This window comes from Acinonyx jubatus, chromosome E2, assembly GCF_027475565.1.
Source record: "Acinonyx jubatus isolate Ajub_Pintada_27869175 chromosome E2, VMU_Ajub_asm_v1.0, whole genome shotgun sequence".
Classification (NCBI taxonomy): domain Eukaryota; kingdom Metazoa; phylum Chordata; class Mammalia; order Carnivora; family Felidae; genus Acinonyx; species Acinonyx jubatus.
The window spans coordinates 12,680,981-12,703,333 of record NC_069396.1 but is presented as its reverse complement, the minus strand read 5'-3'; the positions used below and the strand labels follow the sequence as shown (position 1 = coordinate 12,703,333).

Genomic DNA, 22,353 nt, shown 5'->3' with positions numbered 1-22,353 from the left:
GGCTAATAGCATGCCCCCTCTCCCAAGGTAGAATATGTGTGATAATCCTCAGACATTCCTGGCTATCCAAGAACAAAGGAAAGAGGTTTAAGTGTTTGCCATGATGATGTGGGAAACTAAGGCAAATGAAAAATTAAATTCCTTTACTGGCTACAGCCCATTGACAAGTCCTTGAAACAGGGTGACATCCTTCAAGAAGCTCAGCTGCCTGGATGATGACACTTTGCTAGGGGCAAAAGGGAATATGGGCTTAACCTTATCCTGACCCTCTCCCCACCCCATTCCACAGGATCCTGTAAATCTACTTTAACATATAAAAATTCCTTTGGAAACTTCCTTTATCTCAACTCCCCCAAGGTATATGCTGGCAATCATACTCCAAGCTCATCGCCTCCTGATATACATCTGAAGGGTCTCATGACTGAGGTTTTATTAACAGTAATAAATGGCATTTTCCTAACAGCAGCTAGCACCTCAAGGTCCTGGAAACCCAGCTTCCAAAATTCCTTAGGGACTTACACTGTTACTGAACCCCTCCCAACCTGAGGATATATAATCAGTTACCTGTCACAACCCCAGTGAAGCTCTTTTTGCCCATAGGTACTGTCCCTGTGCTTTAATAAAATCACCTTTTTGTACCAAAGACATCTTCAAGAATTCTTTCTTGGCCATCAGCTTCAAACTCCCCACAATCACCCTAAAATCCCATCATCAGGATTCACATATACAAAGATACAAATTATCAATCTAGATTATGAGATTATTAAAAATCCTCAATCAAAGCATATGCATCCAACATTCTTAACTGTGGTAACATGGCTGTAACCACAATAAACCTCAGTAGCATGTCTTTAGAAACCAGGTGGTACAACACAAAATGGTCATCTACAGGAGATGCTTGGGAATTACTGTTTGCACAAAATCAGTCTTGAAAAAACATTTTTTTGTTCAATTCCTCAGCATTACGTATTTAAATCCTACTTTTTTTCCAAAATGATTTAAGACAGGATTTCTTCAATAAATTGTTGGGACTCCTACATTTTTCTCAATAGACTGCTGCTAAATACGAGTTGGTCACTTAAAGTTAGACGGGACTTCATGAAACCATGATGAAAATGAACAGAAAAAGAACTGTTAGAGACGGAAACTTTGTAAAATGAATGAATAAAATTATCTTTTGATGATGTATCTTATTAATATTCATTTCTTCAACTTGCAAATCCAATGACATCACTGTCACTTTAACTAGCTTTCTGCTCAACAGTGGTACTACTGATAGATACCCAAATAAAAATGAGATTCTAATATAAAAAAATGTAATTTCCTTCCATCTGTTTTATAAGATTTTGTGGTGAAGTGTAAAACACCCATCAATAGAGATAGTTTTAATCAGTTATAGCTGTGTTTAGGAAATACCAACTAGATGGATTATTGTCACATACTGACCAAATGATGACTGTTGTGGTTTTAAAAATACATTCATAAGACACTTGGGTGGCTCAGTGGGTTAAGCGCCCGATTTCAGCTCAGGTCATGATCTTACCGGTCCGAGCTGGAGCCCACATCAGGGCTCTGTGCTGACAGCTCTGTGCTGACATCGGGGCTCTGGAGCCTGCTTCAGATTCTGTGTCTCCCTCTCTCTGCCCCTCCCAAGCTGGCACTCTGTCTCTCAAAATAAATACATATTAAGAAAAAAAATTTTTTTAAGAAAATAAAAATACGTTCACAAATTGCAACTTTTCCTTCTTTGAAACTGGATGGGGTCACCAGAACACCCAAATCACAATCTTGTCTTTCTCTACTGGCTTTGTTCCAGACTGACAAAACATAAAACAGGTCAAGTACTCAGTTGTGAAAGGATCCACTGTATAGAACACACGTTAAAAACGTAAACTCAGGGTTCTGGTCAGCAGACCTTTCCAGCAAAGCCTGCCTTTGAGTTGACTTGCAAGATTTTGCATTTCTTCCTTCACTGGTCAATAGCAAAGTTATTGAGAATGTCTTTTTATACTAGGAAATAATTATCCTAAAATGACACTGAAAACCTCTCCCCTCCTTTATTATTTTTTTAATCAATACATGTTAAAGTAACAAGAAAAAAACCCTTAAAAACAGAGAAGTGAGGGTTGCTGGTGGGGTGTTGGGTAGTGGGATGGGCTACATGGGTGATGGGCATTAAGGAGGGCACTTGTTGGGATAAGCACGGGGTGTGATATGTAAGTGATGAATCACTAAATTCTACTCCTAAAATCATTATAACACTATATTGTTAACTAACTTGGATTTAAATAAAATTGTAAAATTTAACTATTTTATTAAATTTAATTATAATTATTAAAAATTATAAAAATTTTAAAAACCCACAAAAGTATAAACTTAGCACAAGTTTCCTTTAAATCATCAACAAATGTGATCCCATTCTCCATATGATTTACAACTGTTTTTATGTTTCTCTAGAAAATAACCATGCATAACATCAACAACTGTTGATATGTGTTAATGTTTCTGTAATATCGTGCAGCAGAGGCAAACTTCTCACATACTGCAAAGGATGGCAGAAAACAAAGCCCATTGCTAGTTTCTCCTTCTATGGAAAGAACTAGGATCATTCCCAGGCTTTCTCTATTAATGCTAACTAAGAAACTTGGTTTGGAATATATAAACCTGTATTTGTATTTTGCTGTGGAATATCATATGGTTTCACGTAACAATAGATTAACTTTATTAATTATGTTTTTCCTAAACATAAACAATTAGTAAACAATTACTAAAATGTGTCCCCATTCCTGAATATAGGTGGACCAATGGCTCAGAAACAATTCGTCCAGGATTTAAACAATTTCTGGGGAGGGGCGCCTGGGTTGCTCAGTCAGCTAAGCATCAGACTTTGGCTCAGGTCATGATCTCATGGCTTGTGAGTTCAAGCCCCACTTCGGGCTTTGTGTTGACAGCTCAGAGCCTGAAGCCTGCTTTGGATTCTGTGTCTCCCTCTCTCTCTACCCTCCCTCTCTCTCTCTCTCTCTCTCAAAAATAAACAAACATCAAAAAAAAAATTTAAGAAAAAAACAACTTCTGGGGAAAAAATTCAGCACTAATTCATTCAGGGACAATTATAAGCTAGTGAAATTCATCTACTTTATATTACAGTAAGAGTTAATTCCAAATTCCTAAACCACTAAAAATCCATTTTGTTTTTACTACAAGAAAGCAAAATAGTCCTATAGGAGAAAAGCAAGATGTTAGAAACAAGCAACAATAAAAACCTATTGATTACTTCATTATTTTATAAAACTTGACTTAATTAGTTCTTCTACTAGAAAGCTTAAAGTCTTTTACTAGGAGACATAAACTTTTCTCCGCAAAATTGTTTTAGTTTGAGGATAACTCAAGAACTTTAATTTAACAAGTTTTTGTCTGGACCATCTTAGTATGCGGATTATATACAAAATAACTTAAAAGTCTGGAGCCAAGGAGTAAAGTAGAGCTGAAACTAATAGTCTCACTGTATACAGGCTGTTTACATTATACGTAAGACAGTTAAGAACAATTTGTAAGAACAATTCTAATAGTATGATTTTAATTAACTTAACCGTATTCTCATAAAGAAAATCTCTTCAGATTTTCACTGTTCAGGAATAGTGAAGAACTTGATTAATTTGGTATGAGGAAGATTTACCCTTCATACTTTAGTCAGTAGGATGAATTTTTACTAACCAATTCCACTCCTGCTCCATAGTCACGTAGTCAGCAAAATTAGAAGGGCCTTTGTTCTGACAAATCTTTACTGGAAGATTACAAAACTTTTTTTTTTTTTTTTTAATTTATTTGGAGAGAGAGAGAGAGCACACACATGTGTGCATGAACATGGGCAAGGAAGGGGCAGAGAGAAGGAGAGACAGAATCCTAAGCAGGCTCTCCACTGTGAGCACAAAGCCCAACTCGGGGCTTGAACTCACAAACCCTGAGATCATGACGTGAGCCGAGATCAAAAGTCAGAAGCTTAAAGGACTGAGTCACCCAGGCACCCCACAAAACTTTTCCGATTCTGTAACTACATACTATCAGGTTGTGAGTTTCATTTTATTTTTAGGGATCTATATTTACTGGATATTCATTTTACTATACAATAATTTAAATGAAGTAAAGCAGTAAGACTCCCAATTAAGGCAAATTTTAATCATAGAGGTTTTTAGGTACTAAAATAGGCAGGAAGTTCTGTTTGGGTCTAGAAAACAACCAGAGTATATGCTGATCTAAGAGGGTGTGACTGGATGGTGAATACAATTTGAAGATACTGGTAGGCCAAAACTCTGTGCACAGTTAATTAAGACACTATTCCAGGTTTGAACACTGTAGGAAAACAGATCAAACGCTTGAGTGACGAGTTTTAAAACTTAACAGATAACAGGAAGCAAAGAAGGCTGGTGATCTTGGTCAGAAGATTGTATCCCGAAAGCATCCTGAAAGTCTAGTGCAGCTATCTAGAAGCAGTCAGCTTGGTGACTTGATAGAAACTGTCCTCTCTTGAGCCTGGACCTTTAATCAGTTTCCCCTATACTAAAGGGGAAGTAAAATGAATTCTTTTTAGAAGATATACTAGTTATTTGGAAAGAACATATACTAAATAAAGAACATTTTAAAACAGTAGATACATACTAATTTAAATAAAGCAGTAAAACAACAGAACCCTGGTAGTTAAAAATTTTAAATACTTGCATTTTGATTTACAGATGGTCCTCAACTTTCAGTCTGATTTTCATACATTATCTACTTAGATACCGAAGAGACTTTTAAATGTTGACTTCCTATTTTGTATTTACCATCTCACAAACTTTTTTTTTTAATGCAAGGGATATAAATTGCAATTTTTACTTTTGAGTACAGTTGGCATAGTGTTACATTATTTTCAGGTGAACAACCTAATGATTCAACAAGTTTATACATTATGCTATATTCACCACAAGTGTAGCTACCACCTGTCGCAATACATCACTACTATAGTATCACTGACTATGCTCCTTACGCTGTTCTCTTTATCCCCATGACTCCATACTAGAAACCTATTATCTCCCTCTCCCTTTCATCCATTTTGCCCATTCCTTCACTCTCTCACCTCTGGCAACCATCAGTTTGTTCTCCGTATTTATAGGTGTGATTCTGCTTGTGTTTGTTTATTCATTTGTTTGTTTTTTAGATACTAAAAGAGTGAAATCAAATGGCATTTCCCTTATTCATTCTCAGCATAATACATAGCATAACACACTCTAGATCTATCCATGTTGTCTCAAATGGCATGATCTCATCATTTTTTATGGCTGTGAAATATCCCATTGTATATAAATATCACATCTTCCACATCCATTTGTCTATCAGGGGACACTTAGGTTGCTTCTATATCTTAGCTATTGTAAATAATGATGCAATAAACATAGGAGTGCATATAACTTCTGGGGCACCTGGGTGGCTTAGTTAAGTGTCCGACTCTTGATTTTTGCTCAGGTCATGATCTTGTAGTTCGTGAGATCAAACCCTGCATTGGGCTCTGTGCTAAAAGGACAGAGCCTGCTTGAGATTCTCTCTCCCTCTTTCCCTGGCCTTCCCCTGCTCTCTCACGTGCTCTCAAAATAAATAAATAAACTTAAAAAAAAAAAGTGTATAGATCTTTCCAAATTAGCGTTTCATTTTCTTTAGGTAAATACCCAATAGTGGAATTATTATGTCATATGTTATTTCTATTTTTAATTTTTGGAGGAACATCCATACTGCTTTCCATCGTAGCTGCACCAATTTGCATTCTCAACAATAATAATGCATGAGGGTTCCTTTTCTCCATATGCTTGCTAACACTTGTTATTTCTTGTCTTTTTTAATTTAGCCACTCTACCAGATGTAAAGGGATATCTTGTTCTGGTTTTGATTTGTATTCCCCTGTCAATTAGTAATATTGAGCATCTTTTCATGTGTCTGTTGGCCATTTGTATGTCTTCTTTGGAAAAATATCTATTCACGTCTTCTACTCTTTTTTTAATCTGTTTTTTGGTGTTATGTAAGTTCTTTATATTTTTTGAATATCAATCCCTTATCGGATATACGATTTGCGAATATCTTGTCCTATTCAGTAGGTTGCCTTTTAGTTTTATTGATGGTTTCCTTCACTGTGCCAAAGCTTTTTTTTTAAAGAGAGAGAGCAAGAGCAGGGGAGAGGGGCAAAGGAAGAGGGGGAGGGAGAGGAAGGGAGAGGGAGGGAGAGGGAGGGAGAGGGAGGGAGAGGGAGGGAGAGAGAGAAATGGAGAATGAATCTTAGGCTCCAAACTCAACACGAAGCCCGATGCAGGGCTCGATCCCATGATCATGGGATCATGACCTGAGCCAAAATCAAAAGTTGGATGTTCAACCAACTGAGCCACCCAGGCACCCCTTATTTATTTGTTTGTTTGTTTGTATTTTATTCTCTTTGATGCAATTCTAAGTGATGTTGTTTTCTTAATTTCTTTGCTACTTTCATTGCTAGTGTATATAAATGCTACCAATTTCTGTGTATTAATTTATTATATCTTGCAACTTACTGAATTCATTACTTCTGGTAGATTTTTTAGTGAGGTCTTTAGGATTTTCTATGTACAGTATCATGTCATCTGCAAATACTTGACAGTTTAACTTCCTCTTCACGAATAGAAAAGTGTCACTTCTTTTTTGTCTGATTGCTGGTGGTTAGGACTGCCAGTATTGCATTGAAAAAAAGTAGCGAAACTGGACATCCTTCTCTTCTGCCTTGTCTTACAGACAAAGCTCTCAGTTTTTCCCCATTGAGGACGATGTTAACTGTGGATTTTTCATACATAGCCCTTACTATGTTTAAGTATGTTCCCTCTAAACCCACTCTGTTGAGAGTTTTCATCATGAATGAATGTTGAATTTTGTCAAATGCTTTATGTTTATGTGCATCTGTTGAGATAATCATATGGTTTTTATCCTGCATTTTTTGGTGTGGTATATCATGTTTATTAATTTGTGAATACTGACCCATCCTTTCAGCCCTGGAATAAATCTCACTTGAACATGGGGAATGATCTTTTTAATGTATTTATGTGCCACTGGCTAATACTTTGCTGAGGATTTCTCTATGTTCGTTAGAGATATAGATATTGGCCTGGGTTCTTTTTTTTTTTTTAACTTTATTTATTTTGAGAGAGACAGAGACAGCAAGGGCAGAGAGAGAGGGAGAGAGAGAAAGAGAATCCCAAGTAGGCTCCATACTGCCAGCACAGAGCCCAACGTGGAGCTCGAATTCACAAAACCGTGAGATCACAACCTGCGCCAAAACCAAGAGTCAGATGCTTATCTGACTGACCCACACAGATGCCCCACTTCTTGGGTTCATCTTGTTTGTTAATACTCTGTGCTGTTTGGACTTAGACGTCTAATTCCTTCCCAAGGTTAGGAATGTTTTCAGCTACCATTTCTTCAAATAAGTTTTCTACCCCTTTCTCTCTCTTCTTCCTCTTTTGGGACCCCTATCACATGAATGTTTGTTTGCTTGATGTTGTCCAAAAGATCTGTTAACCTATCTTCATTTTTCAAACTCTTTCCTCTTTGCTGTTCAGCTTGTGTGCTTTCCATTACCCTGGGTTCCAGATCATGGATACATTCTTCTGCATCGCTAATCTTCTGTTGATTCCTTCTAGTGTGTTTTTTATTACTCTGTTCTTCAACTCTAATTGGTTCTTGTTTATTTACTATCTCTTTAGTGAAGGTATCACTGAGTTCTTCAGCTCTTGTCTTCAGCTTAGTTAGTATCTTTATGATCATTAGTTTAAATTCTTTAACAGGCATATTGCTTACCTCCATTTCATTTAGTTCTTTTTCTGAGATTCGTTCTTGTTCTTTCTTTTGGAACATATTTCTCTGTCCCTCCATTTTACTTGACTTTCTGTATTTGTTTCTACAGATTAGGTGGAGCAGCTACTTCTCCTAAACTTGAAGGAATCGTCTTGTGTATGGTCATCCCCTATGATGACTATGTGTACTTGGTAACTTTTCCAGCTGACAAACTTTTGAGCTACTAAGTGGAGGTACCACTTGCCCACCAATATTTCACCTTTGGCAGTATCACCACTTAAGGTGCACCTTTGTGAAATTATTAGCATTAGTTGGAATTAGTGGGGAAAGATGGGGGGAGGGCACAAGTGTTAATATTAGCAAAAAGAAGCATCTCTAATTGAACTGATTGCTTTCTGTTCTTAAGCCAGTTTTCCATGCACTCAATTATGAAGGATGGATAATAAATGAAAGAATGTAGACAAATATTTGAACTATATTACTGAAGACTGTACCTAAAAGATTAAGAGCAATTTAGAATTTTATAATGTTTGTTAACTCACTGAACAACTGCTTTATAACACGTTAAGTTTTTAACCTATATGGCTTCCATCCATGTTTCTATGAATACACGTTCATAAATTTGAGTACTTGAGAACCTCACGACATTTTTAGGGGATGTGAAGAATTTGCTTTTTTTTGAGAGGAGGGGCTGTTAAACTTGCTTTCTCTCCCCAGGAATTGAGGACAGTTTTATGTATTAGTTACTTAACTTTGGCCCTACAGGTACTGGGAAACTAAAGTAGTTAGAAGAAAAGGATGTCCTAAGAGAAGGGCAGATAAAAATATTTAAATCCATCTTCAAAAAGTTAATCTTATCTTAAAATAAAACGAAATTTTAAGCTAATTCTATTATCCATTCTGTCATTGTACACCTTCCTTTTACTTTTTAAATGAAAAATCTAACTACAGTTCCCTATTTCTTGCTTCATGTGACTTTTATCATTAAAAATAATCCTCTCTAAACCATCTTGAGGTTTTTCTGCTGTTTTTGCTGTTTAAAAAAACAACTCTCTCCTCCTTAATGCTTTATCCTCTTTAACCCTCTATCCTCTGTTAGTTTTGGACAGTGACATAAGATTATGTACCAACTTGACTAGGCCAAAGAGTGCCCAAACATTTAGTCAAACATTATCCTCATCCAGGATTTGGTTATTATATCTCTCTAGCCTCTGTGTCTCTGATGGCTCTGAGAGTTTGGAGGAAGCATGGTCAGGTATTTTGTAGACTATCCCTCAATTTAGGTTTATGTGGTATTTTTCTCACAGGTTACAGGTTTTGGAGAGGAAGTACCACTTTCAACACGTCATATTAAAGGCATACATGATACAAACATGACATTCCTAATGACGCTAACTTTGATCATCTGGTCAAGGGAGTGTCTGCCAGATTTCTCCACTGTAAAATGACTCCCATCCACCTTCCCAGAGCCTACTCTTTGGAAGCAACGAACTAAGCTCAGCCCATACTCAAGGTGGAACGGTGAGCTAAGCTCTACCTCTAAAGGGGGAAATATCCATATAAATTAGTTGCTATTCTATATAGGAACTTGTCTCTTCTTTCCCATTTATTGACTTAATAAAATTAATTTCTGTCTCCACGTCAGTTCTCCTTGCAACCATGAATGGCAACAGCATTTTCTCAGTGAGCAACCCCCACATACCCAATGGAACTTTGGGTTTACTTGGATTCCTTTTACTCCTGCGTGTTCTGTATCTTAGTCCTATAACAAGCTCTCCCAAGTCACTTTTCACTGCTGTTCAGATTTCGTCAATATCTTTTTCTTCTGTCATTGCTTTAATCCAGGCCATCTTCATCTTCTAGACGACTTAAATAAGCTCTGAGCACATCTCATTTTTTTTTCCCTCCATGTGTTTTTCGGCTCCAATCTGCCTTTCATATCACACAATCATACTGTATGAGAAAGAAATGTTTGCAGAGGTAGAAACCGTATTCTTGACTCTAGATTTGTATCTAGAATATAGAAAGTGCATAATAAATAAATGCTGAGAAGTAGAAAATACAACGATATTTTTCTTCACCACAGTAATCTCCATGGTAGGAATTAAAGACAGCCTGTAAAAAATTAAATAAACAATAGAAATATTTATTTATTTATTTATTTTAATTTTTTTTTTCCCAACGTTTATTTATTTTTGGGACAGAGAGAGACAGAGCATGAATGGGGGAGGGGCAGAGAGAGAGGGAGGGAGACACAGAATCGGAAATCGGCTCCAGGCTCCGAGCCATCACCCCAGAGCCTGACGCGGGGCTCGAACTCATGGACTGCGAGATCGTGACCTGACTGAAGTCGGACACTTAACTGACTGAGCCACCCAGGCGCCCCAACAATAGAAATATTTAAATGTTAATTCTTTTACACCTAACATATATTGCCAAGGTGTGAATGAATGTAAATGTACAAGGAGGTATGTAAATGTTAGATAAGAAAATATTTAAGGTGTTGCAAAACTATAAGAAGCTAAGGAAAGAAAAATGTCTTTGTCTGGAAAAAGAATGTAGGGAGTCTAAGAATCCAGACTCCTCAACAGTCTCCCCAAACCTGATGTCCTGACCTTTCTACAGGAGAAAAATCCTGACTAAAATGACATATCCTATACCACAGGGATCCAATCCTGTCTCTTGACCCGTAAGCAGGAGATAGCGTGGTATAGCTTTGCCAACTATTTATTTAACACACGAAATAAAGGATGGTAGGACAGTGGCAAAACAAAAACAAAAACAGAAAGACAAGGCAGGGAGGGGGGACAAATCTTACTCTTGTTGAGGAAATAAAAGTGTGAGTTTCCCAAATGTCATTTACTTTTCCTTGCTTTTATAAAATGCTAATAACATTTCTGACTAGAAAGAATTTTAAATTCTTATTTTTTTAATATAGGGAGATATGATTGCATAAAGGTTGAAAACTGCTTAAATCAGCAAAACACCAAAACTTCATTATTATAAAGTTCTCAAGTTTATTGCTGAGGAATGATTAACAGCTGAGATCTATATAATTCATGGTATGAAACATGAGTACTGGCTTCTTAGAGTTGCCTTTCAGAGAGAGAGAGAATTTTCTGCCTCCTTTGTTTTGTTTTGTTTTGTTTTGTTTTGTTGTTGTTTGGTGGAAGGAACACAATCATCTGTGTTGTAACATCTATCTCCCTCAGCTCTAGCCTGGCTCACAGCGGTTCAGTGATGTTTGCAACGCCAGCTCCTTAGAATGTGAAATGAGCCAAGTGGCAGGTATCTCTTTATTCTAATGAAAGAAGTGAATCAAAAACATTAGAGTTTCCTAGGACATAGGACTGATCTTGATTTGGGTCACTTCGGAAGTAAAACTCCCAAAGACAAAAATCACTGCTTCCAATACTCAAACCCTATTACATACAGTGAGGTCCTGTTTGTCTCTCCCACTTTTAGTCCTACTGTGTTCCAGTGGCTTCAGGTGGGACTCATTCCTAAGAAAGTAAATCAAATGATTCCACTCTCAGACTATACATATGACATTCCTAAGTGTTTCGGGGACTCAGACAATAACAAACAATAAAACATTTGCAAATAATGCTGGCACAGATGCAGTAGGGATCAGAGCTACTCGGGCTACCTTGCCACCAGGTAGAGGCCATGAAGGAAGCCAGCCCTGAAGTGGAGGGAAGAGAAAAATGAGTCCAGCTAAGAGGCTGAGCTCCAGTATCTAGCTAACTCCGAAGCCACTGCTATTCCTTATTATAGTTATAAGAAGCAAATTCTCTTTTTAGCTTAACCTAGTTTGGAGAGGGCTTCCTGTCACTACAAAAGAGTCACACCCTTAACTGATTTAGTGAGGAACGTGTACTTACTTAAATGTCACTCAGATAAATCAAAGGTGAAGAAAAAATATTAGAATAATTTTACTATCTTTTATTTCTTTTTTAACTTCTTTCATTTGAGAGAGGAAAAGAGCACATGTGTGCAAGCACAAGCAGGGGAGGGAAACAGAAGGAGAGAGAATCTCAGGCAGGCTCCATGCTCAGCGCCGAGCCTGAGGCTGGGCTCAATCTCAAGACCCTGGGATTATGACCGGAGCCAAATTCACGAGTAGGATGCTCAGCCAACTGAGCCACTTAGGTGCCGCACAGAATAATTTTACTATCTTTAATGTAACCCTGTTTATTTAAAGTTGTAATGACAACACAGTAAAGGTCTCCTTTCAAGAAATCAAATAGTATGATGCATACTCTATGCAGAGTGCAATGAAGTCACTAGTCAAATTTAAGAGGATATGGGAAAAAGAAACATAATACTTTTAAGACATTAAAGTTTACTACTCTATACTCCGGCAAATGGGCCTGTTTAGTTCCTAAATACAACAATTTCTGTCTAGTATCTTCTAAAAGTAACGTGACGTACTTTTGTATCATTTATCTTTCTAATCTCAATGGGATCTCTCAGCCTCCTAAATTATATTTCTCAATAAGGCCTAGAAGAGTTATTAAATTTTCACCTACTTATTTGAAGTCTCATCTGTTTTTTTTTTTTTAATTTTTTTTTAACGTTTTATTTATTTTTGAGACAGAGAGAGACAGAGCATGAATGGGGGAGGGGCAGAGAGAGAGGGAGACACAGAATTGGAAGCAGGCTCCAGGCTCTGAGCCATCAGCCCAGAGCCCGACGCGGGGCTCGAACTCATGGACCGCGAGATCGTGACCTGAGCCGAAGTCGGCCGCCCAACCGACTGAGCCACCCAGGAGCCCCTCATCTGTTTTTTAATGGGCACCTGGCAAACTACTAAATTTATATCTCAATATTAAACAAATTCTATTAACAGATCCCTGGCTACAGCTATAGTATGCTGAAATCCTAAAAAGTATTTCAATGATAGTCTCACAGCAGAACAAATCAAATGAGGTTTGAAGAACTATTAAAAATAAAATGCCTGCCTCTCTGGAAGACCCAGAAGGTGGTGACATGTAAGTACCCCTGGAAAGAAGTCATCATATTTGTTTTCTCAAAGATAGGTTTGTGAAATGAAACCAATCAAAACTCAGAGTTTTGTTGCTGCTGCAACTACTATAAGGATGCAAGAGTCAAGAGAGAAAAAACCAACAAAAAAAGTGTATTAAACAAAAAGACAAGTATAGCAACAGAACTTGCTCAAATTTTCATAACAGTGGGGCTAGATCATTGATATAAAAATGTGGTTAAGGGGTGCCTTGGTGGCTCAGTCAGTTGAGCGTCTGACTTCAGCTCAGGTCATGATCTCGCGGTCTGTGGGTTCGAGCCCCACGTCGGGCTCTGTGCTGACAGCTCAGAGCCTGGAGCCTGCTTCGGATTCTGTGTCTCCCTCTCTCTCTGCCCCTCCCCTGCTCATGCTCTGTCTCTGTCTCAAAAATAAATAAAAACATTAAAAAAAAATTTTTTTTTAATGTGGTTAAATGTTTACAGCCTAATAAATACTAACACTCTCAATTTTTCAATTCATAGCATTTTGAATTATTCAATGCCTGGAATAACCCCAGTTTGACTTTATAATGACTATCTCAGCTGACAATGATCCTAGACATAATTCATTGTGTAAAATGTAAACATCAGTGTTGACTTTGATGCATAATAAACCAAAGCACGTTACAAAGCAGAGTTGTCAAATCACATACGGGGCAAAAATGCCATCCCTTATGGCACAACTACATTAAGTAATTAACTTCTTTTGCCTCTGTTAACCACAAGATTCAGTATGAGAGGAGACCTAAGTACCAACTCTTAAGCTTCCATTCATCACCACACCAATTTGATTCACCTTCTGCCATGTCTCTGACATACTGCTCTAAAACTCTGTTTTGCTACTCAAGACATAACTAATTTGAGACCACTAACACCAAAACCAAGAATCATAGCAACAGTCTACTATAAATGACTAAAATATCTCATCTTCCTGTAATACTTAAATACCTTAATTCCTAGCTTGTGTAGTCCAGAGCAACATAATAAACCACATTCTTAAAGAGGAGTAGCCAGCAAAGCCACTTGTTAGATGTTAAGAAAAACTTGTCATTTCCCTAGCTATACCAGTGTGTAAATGTAACAGAAATTGGGTATTTCTTACCCAAATCTTTCTGATTTGTTTTCTTGGAAGGGGAAAATCTTTAGGAATCAAAATAATTAGATGACATCCTTTTACATCTCACCTGTAGATTTAGACTGGAGAATGTCAAATTACAATTGATTTGGTTCTCATATATAAGGTAACTTAGAAAAACGGCTTAATGTAAAAAAAAACAACTGCTGAAACCTAAAATGAGTATCAGTTACTAGATTAAGCTTTCTTCAAAATAACGTTGATATAAGAGTTGAACATTACATTTCCACTAGGCATGTCACAACTTCTGAGTATAGGGTGGGTGATCTTCTGTCCAGGCACTACAGAAGTCTTCAGTAAGTGTTTTGGTAATCATTTTTTTTTTCATAACAAGCCTGAATTTTCTATATTGGTAAGCACAACAACAAACATATCTGACCAACTCAAAAGACCCAAAGATAGCTCTTTTCTTAAACTGAAGAAAATCAAGTTTGTGTTTGTGTTTGTGTGTGTGTGTGTGTGTGTGTGTGTGTGTGTGTGTGTGTTTAAACTGAACATTACCCAATGACTTTAATGACTCTTGGGTTCTCCCTCCTGAAATTTGACTCCCTACCTATTTAATTTTTACAGTTCTATGTATACCTTCTATTTGCTTAATCAACAGTATCCTAAACCTACTGTACATGTGATCTACTAGAGAAGCTTAAAAAAAAAAACAAACAGATGTGATAATATATTTCTTATAATGGAGGTTATCGGTTATTGGTTACTTAGAAAAAAACCCAACCAAAATCAACTCAAATTGTTGAAAAATTTAAAAATCTTCTTAAAAGCAACAAATAGCTAACAACATTATAGGTATTGCCAAGCTAGTGCTGAAAGAAAGAAGGATACCTAGAAACATAGAACTCAAATCTCATTTTTGCCTTGAATATACTCACTATACCTATCAAAATGGGTCCTCCTTTTTGAAGGGCTAAGTGGGCAGAAATGAAGCCAAGATCTGCCCAAGGTAAAAAGTCTAATAAGAGATGCTCTTGCTTTAAGTTGGAATCTCAAAAGGCTACACTTTTAAGGGCAAACTACAATTAAACTAGCTCTTCCTCAGATTTGCATTGTCTGGCCATTTCAGAAAACCTTAAAACTCTGAAACTGATTTAAGGTGATCCTGGTGTGGTGATGGGTGATGGAACTGGTAGCAGTCAGAAATGCCTAACAGAAGAAATAAAAATCCTTTCTGAAAAACAGCACGTTATCTTAGGCCCCAAATCATTCCTACAAATAATTTCCCCAAAAACCAGTGAGTGGCATACAGTAAAAATAACTAAACATACTGTGCAATAAGACACCATGAATGAGAATCAGCAGAAAGACAAAGAAACAGATCTTTAAAGACTTCAGTTATTGGTACAATTAGATAAGAGAACAATCATAATTGCCATACTTTTAAAAAAATGTTTATTTATTTTTGAGAGAAAGAGGGCCAGTGGGGGGGGGGGTGGCAGAAAGTGGGGTAGAGGAGCTGAAGTGGGCTCCGTGCTGACAGAAGAGAGCCCAACGTGGGGCTCGAAGTCATTACCATGAGATCATGACCTGAGCCAAAGATGGTCCTGCCCCCATAAATGGTATACTTAACCTTCAGAATACTAGGAAAAATCATGTAGGTAATCACCAGAATCATCAGAATACTAAGAAAAATACTAGGAAAATCATCATTTACCATTTTTATATTAAATACTTCATGAATAATTTATAGTAGAATAAGTCAAAGTAGAAAACTTAATTAAAAATCTTGATATACCTTTTAACACAGTACACCCAAACGGTTATTCTGTATTATCCTGGGTTTGAAGGTATACATAACCAGCTCTTTATCAGCTGTCAGTGACAAATCTAAAGCATATCCATCTTGTAAATATTGATCCCAGATTCCAAATACATCCTTAATAGATTCCATCTCATCATTGCTTCTGCTGCTTCCTGTACTTTCATTATCAAAATGCAAAAGTTTTTAAAATTTTGATACCTCATAATTTTGTGGGAAACAGGACTGCCTCTTTGCTCTATTACCACAAAACATTTCATTTAGGTATTAATAAAAGCCAATCAGAATAATAAACCCAAAGAATGTTTTCATTTCTACTTCACCTATATCCTTCTATTAATCTCTGTATACACACTTGACTTAAGCATTTGTCCACTGGTCTAGTAAATTTTGGTGCAAAAATATAATAGATGTACCAACACTGCCACATACTCTTCTAGCAAAAGATGTTCTAGGTACTTGTCATAAAATACTGCATGATGAAGACCTTCTTGATGAATAACTAATTACATGAGATGTATCTCATTTTCATCCTTAGAAATAATTTGTTCACCCACTGAATTTTTAGTTTCAGAAAATTTACCCAGGATATTGTCATTTGAATACTCCGTCCAAAATGATGCTTCTATATTATAGACCAGTACTGCCCAACAGAAATATGAGCAACATATGTAATTTTACATTTCTTAGTAACCATATTAAAAAAGTAAACAGAGGTGTGCCTGGCTGGCTCAGTTAGCATAGTGTGTGACTCTTGATCACACTGAGTTCGAGGCCCACGTTGGGTGTGAAGCCTATTTAAAAAATAAAAATAAAAAGCAATCACCAAGACAGTATGGTACTGGCACAAAAACAGACACTCAGATCAATGGAACAGAATAGAGAACCCAGAAATGGACCCACAAACATATGGCCAACTAATCTTTGACAAAGCAGGAAAGAATGTTCAGTGGAATAAAGACAGTCTCTTCAGCAAGTGGGGCTGGGAAAACTGGACAGAGACATGCAGAACAATGAACCTGGACCACTTTCTTACACCACACAAAAAAAAACAAACTTAAAATGGATGAAAGACCTCAATGTAAGACAGGGAGCCATCAAACTCCTCGAGGAGAAAGCAGGCGGAAACCTCTTTGACCTTGGCCGCAGCAACTTCTTACTCAACACGTCTCTGGAGGCAAGGGAAACGAAAGCAAAAATGAACTACTGGGACCTCATCAAAATAAAAAGCTTCTGCACAGCGAAGGAAACGATCAGCAAAACAAAAAGGCAACCTTCGGAATGGGAGAAGATATTTGCAAACGACGTATCAGATAAAGGGTCAGGATCCAAAATCTAGAAAGAACTTATCAAACTCAACACCCACAAAACAAATAGTCCAGTGAAGAAATGGGCCAAAGACATGAATAGACACTTCTCCAAAGAAGACATCCAGATGGCCAACGGACACGTGAAAAAATGCTCAACGTCACGCGTCATCAGGGAAATACAAATCAAAACCACCACGAGATATCACCTCACCCCTGTCAGAATGGCTAACGTGAACAACTCAGGCAACCACAGACGTTGGCGAGGATGCGGAGAGAGAGGATCTCTTTTGCGCTGCTGGTGGGAATGCAAGTTGGTGCAGCCACTCTGGAAAACAGTATGGAGCTTCCTCAAAAAATCAGAAATAGAAGTACCCTAGGACCCAGCAATTGCACTACCAGGCATTTATCCAAGGGATACAGGTGTGCCGTTTCGAAGGAACACACGCACCCCAATGTTCACAGCAGGGCTAACAATAGCCAAAGTAAGGAAAGAGCCCAAATGTCCATCGATGGATGAACGGATAAAGAAGATGTGATATGTATGTACAATGGAGCATTACTCGGCCATCAAAGAGAATGAAATCTTGCCGTTTGCAACCACATGGATGGAACTAGAGGGTATTATGTTAAGTGCAAGTAGTCAGCCAGAGAAAGACAAATATCATAGGACTTCACTCATAGGAGGACTTTAAGATACAAAACAGATGAACATAAGGGAAGGGAATCAAAAATAATATAAGAAATGGGAATGGGACAACACATAAGAGACTTAAATATGGAGAACAAACAGAGGGTTACTGGAGGGGTTGTGGGAGGGAGGATGGGCCAAAATGGATAAGGGGCATTAAGGAATCTATTCCTGAAATCACTGTTGCACTATATGCTAATTTGGAAGTAAATTTAAAAAATAAAATTAAAAAAATAAAATCTATACAACCCCCAAAAATCTATTAATTAATTAAATAAAAAAAGAAAAAGTAAAAAGAAACAGGTGAAATTAATTTTAATATATTTTATTTAACCCAATATATCCAAAATGTTATTTCAACAAGTAATCAATATAAAAAATTGAGATATTTTACATTTTTTTCTCTTTCCAGGTCTTGGAAATCCCATATATATTTTACACTTGCAGCACATCTCAAGTCCACTTTTTAGTGCTCAATGGCCTCACATAGCTGGTGGCTACCATACCAAAAAGTAGGGGCATCTGGGTGGCTCAGTCGACTGAGTGTCTGACTCTTGGTATCAGCTCAGGTCATGATCTTGTAGTCATGGGATCAAGTCCCACATGAGGCTCTGCACTGATAGCATGGAACTTGCTTGGGATTCTCTCTCTCCCACTCTCTCGGCCCTATTCTCACTCTCTCTCAAAACAAATAAAAAGCATAAATCTATAGTGCTGCTATTTGTCTCTTTACATTTCTCTCCTAATTCATATAATTGTGAAGTATTTTCTTCTGTCAATGTTCTTCTCTTTGCCAGTATGGGCAGAAAATGAAAAATTCTTAATTTTCAACTGTGTTCAACAAAAGCCTAAACTATGAAAACAGTATCTTAGAATTACCAAAGGGTGTAATGCATCCATATGGTAACTGCAAGATAGAAACTAAATTCTCCTTGAAAGACTTCTAAGAAAGAATAAAGGCCATGAGATATCAATTCTTTTTTTTTATTTATTTTTATTTTTTTTTTCAATATATGAAATTTATTGTCAAATTGGTTTCCATACAACACCCAGTGCTCATCCCAAAACGTGCCCTCCTCAATACCCATCACCCACTCTCCCCTCCCTCCCACGCCCCCCATCAGCCCTCAGTTTGTTCTCAGTTTTTAAGAGTCTCTTATGCTTTGGCTCTCTCCCACTCTAACCTTTTTTTTTTTTTCCTTCCCCTCCCCCATGGGTTTCTGTTAAGTTTCTCAGGATCCACATAAGAGTGAAAACATATGGTATCTGTCTTGAGATATCAATTCTTACAAGTACTCTTCTTCAAAAGAGAAACTAAAAAACTAAAACTGGGTCCAATGGAACCTTATAGTACAGCAAAAGTTAAAGAAATGAGACAAATTTGACATAATCTTTACAGAATAAAATATAAAAAGTGATCTAGCAGATCTAGAACCGGAAGAGCCTAACAATTTTGAAAAAGAAAAGTAAAAAGACACTGTACCAGATTTCAAGACTTATTATAAAGCAAATGTAATCAAGAGTGAGATACTGGCAAAAGCATAGAGACAAAAGGAATGAATCTATCCATGTGTTAAAACTCACAGATTGTGTGCACACATACACACAAAAGCAAATTTTACTACATGTAAAGTATATCTTAATGTAAAAAAGGAAAAAATGATGAACTATAGTAATTTAGTTTAAAAAAAAGGACAAAGAGTTAAGCAGCTGGGCATAATGGAAAAGAAAACTAGTAAACTGCAAGGTAACTCAAAAGAAATTATTCAGAACATAGCATGAAGAAGTTAATAAATGTGAAATCTTCCACCACAGCAGCCAGTGAAGAACAGAACAAAAGGCTCTGTGATACCCCATGGCCATGCACCTCAACAAAGGCCACAAGATGACCAAGAACATGAGCAAGCTGAGGCACAGGCACCACTGTGGATGCCTGACCACACATACCAAATTCCTCTGGGACATGACTGGAAAGTTATGTGGCTTTGCCTCATACAAGCAGAGCACCTTGAAGCTGTTATAAGTCTCCAAGGATAAGCAGGCCCTCAGGATCATCAAGAGAAGAGTGAGGACACACAACCAGGCCAATAGGAAACATGAAGACCTGAGCAAAGTCTTGACTGCCAAGAGGACTGCAGCTGCCAAGGACTGAGCCCTCTCCCCACTCTGTGTATATTAAAACCTTCACAGAAATAAATAAGTAAACATGGAAAAACAGTAAGAAATCTAACTTGGTTGATGTTCTAGGAGAGACAGAGTAGGGCAGTTAAGGGCTGAGAATTTTCCAGAATGGATGAAAGACACTAAACCAAAAAAAAAAAAAAAAAAAAACTCAGGGACGCCTGGGTGGCTCAGCTGGTTGAGCGTCCAACTTGATTTTGGTTGGATCATGATCTATAGTTTGTGAGTTTGAGCCCCACATCAGGCTCTGCACTGACTCACAGAACTTGCTTGGGATTCTCTCTCTCTCCCCGTCTCTCTCTGCCCCTCCCTGCTCACACGTGCACTCTCTCTCTCAAAAAAATAAATAAAAATAATTCAAAAATTTAAATCAAAAGAAACTCAGTAAACCCTAAGCCCAACAAATAAAAGGAAATTACCACACAGAAAAATCATAGTGAATGAGGGAAACAGAAGATATCTGAAAAGAAGCCACAGGAACTGACTGTTCAATACTAACAGTGAAAGCCAAAAGACAGTGGACAGAAGGAAATGTGCTAAAAGAAAAAATATTCCAAACTAAAATTCTCTACGGAAAGATTTGTTTTTAAGGCCACAAATTTCTCCCATTTCTTTTTGTCCCCTCCCATTTCTTTATGAACACCCTTTTGAATCTGATACTGTCATTACTCCCATCAAGGAATGGAGTCTAGGGGTGCGTGGGTGGCTCAGTTGGTCAAGCACTGAACTCTGTTTCCACTGAGGTCATTGTCTCTTGGGTCATGAGACTGACCCTTGTGTCAGGCTCTGTACTGACGGCCTGGAGTCTGCTTGGGATTCTCTTTCTCCCTCTCTCTCTCACTTACACACACTCTCCTCTCTCTCCAGCTCTCTCTGTCTCTCTCTCTCTCTCTCTCTCTCTCTCTCTCTCTGTCACACACACACACACACACACACACACTCTCTCTCTCTCTCTCTCTCTCTCTCTCTCTCTCAAAATAAATAAAGTTAAAAAAAAAAAAAGAGAGATGGAGGCTAATTCCTCCACTCTTTGGAATCTTGGCTTGGCTACCCAATTTGTTCTGGTCAATGAGACGTCAGCAAATATGACAGCAAAGGTTTGTAAAGTGCTTGTGCATAGGAACTTATCATTTCTATATTGATTTTTGAAGCTAGTCACCACGTGAAGGAGTTTAGGCTGACCAGCTGGATGATGAGAGGTATGTTGCCCAGTTACCCCTCTCACCCTAGCCGATCGCCAGACATATGACTGTCTAGCCCCCAGATGACCTGACAAATGACTGCAGATACACGAATGAGCTGAGCGGACACCCTGTAAACCAGAGACAAGCCATCCCATTGAGCCCTGCCCAAATTGCTGACCAACAGATACATGGGGAAACAGTTGTTGTTTTTGAGTCATTGAGTTTGGGATGGTCTGTTATCCAGAAATAGATAATTGACACCTAGACCCAACAAAAATATCTTTTAAGAATAGGGTAGAATAAAGACCTTTCCAGACAAACAAAACCTGACAGCTGGCCACTAGGAGACCCTCACTAAAGGAAATTCCAAAGAATGTACTGTAGGCAGAGGGAAAGTTGTCCCAAATGGAAGATCAGAGATGCAAGAAGGCATGAGGAACAAAGAAAGTGCTAAATATGAGGGTAAATCTATAAAAATATTGATTTTGTAATAAAATAATAATAGAATGAAAAAAAATTCAATGCCAGTTGCTTTTGCAATACAATAACAACCCCTTAAAGTATTTAAAATATTAAATGCTCCAGGGGCGTCTGGGTGGCTCAGTGGGTTAAGCGTCAGACTTCAGCTCAGGTCATGATCTCACGGTTCATGGGTTCGAGCCCCACATCAGGCTCTGCGCTGACAGCTCAGAGCCTGGGGTCTGCTTTGGATTCTGTGTCTCCCTCTCTCTCTGCCCCTCCTCCACTTGTGCTCTGTCTCTCCCTCTCTCTCTCAAAAATAAATAAACATTAAAAATTTTTTTTTAAATATTCAACACTCTGGGCGCCTGAGTGGCTCAGTCAGGTGAAGGTCAGATTCTTGACTTCAGCTCAGGTTATGATGCCAGGGCCATGGGATTGGGCCCTGCATTGGGCTCTGGGCTCTACACTTGAGCATGGAGCCTGCTTAAGATTCCCTCCCTCTGTCCCTCCAACTCCCTTTCTCTTTCTCTCTCTCTCTCCCTCTGCCCGTCTTCCCTGCTCATGCTCTTTCTTTCTAAAAAATAAAAATTAAAAAAAAAAATCAATGTCAGCAATCATTCCCAGACATTCTGATTTAATTTACCTGAGACATCTAGGTACTGATAGTTTAAAAATCACCCAAAGTGCAACTAGGGTTTGGAATCACTATCTTAGGCCTTGCATATTTAAAGTTGGCATTAATCCCCACCTTCTTTCTCCTTTTA

At 37.8% G+C, this 22,353-nt stretch overlaps 1 protein-coding gene and 1 pseudogene across 1 annotated transcript in view; one reads left to right on the top strand and one right to left on the bottom strand.

Annotated features, from left to right (window-relative positions):
• The window catches only part of GLG1 (golgi glycoprotein 1), a 147,049-nt gene that overhangs the window by 92,226 nt on the left and 32,470 nt on the right, over positions 1 to 22,353 (bottom strand). The window lies entirely within an intron of this gene.
• LOC106988715 (60S ribosomal protein L36-like) lies at positions 19,482 to 19,914 on the top strand (annotated as a pseudogene).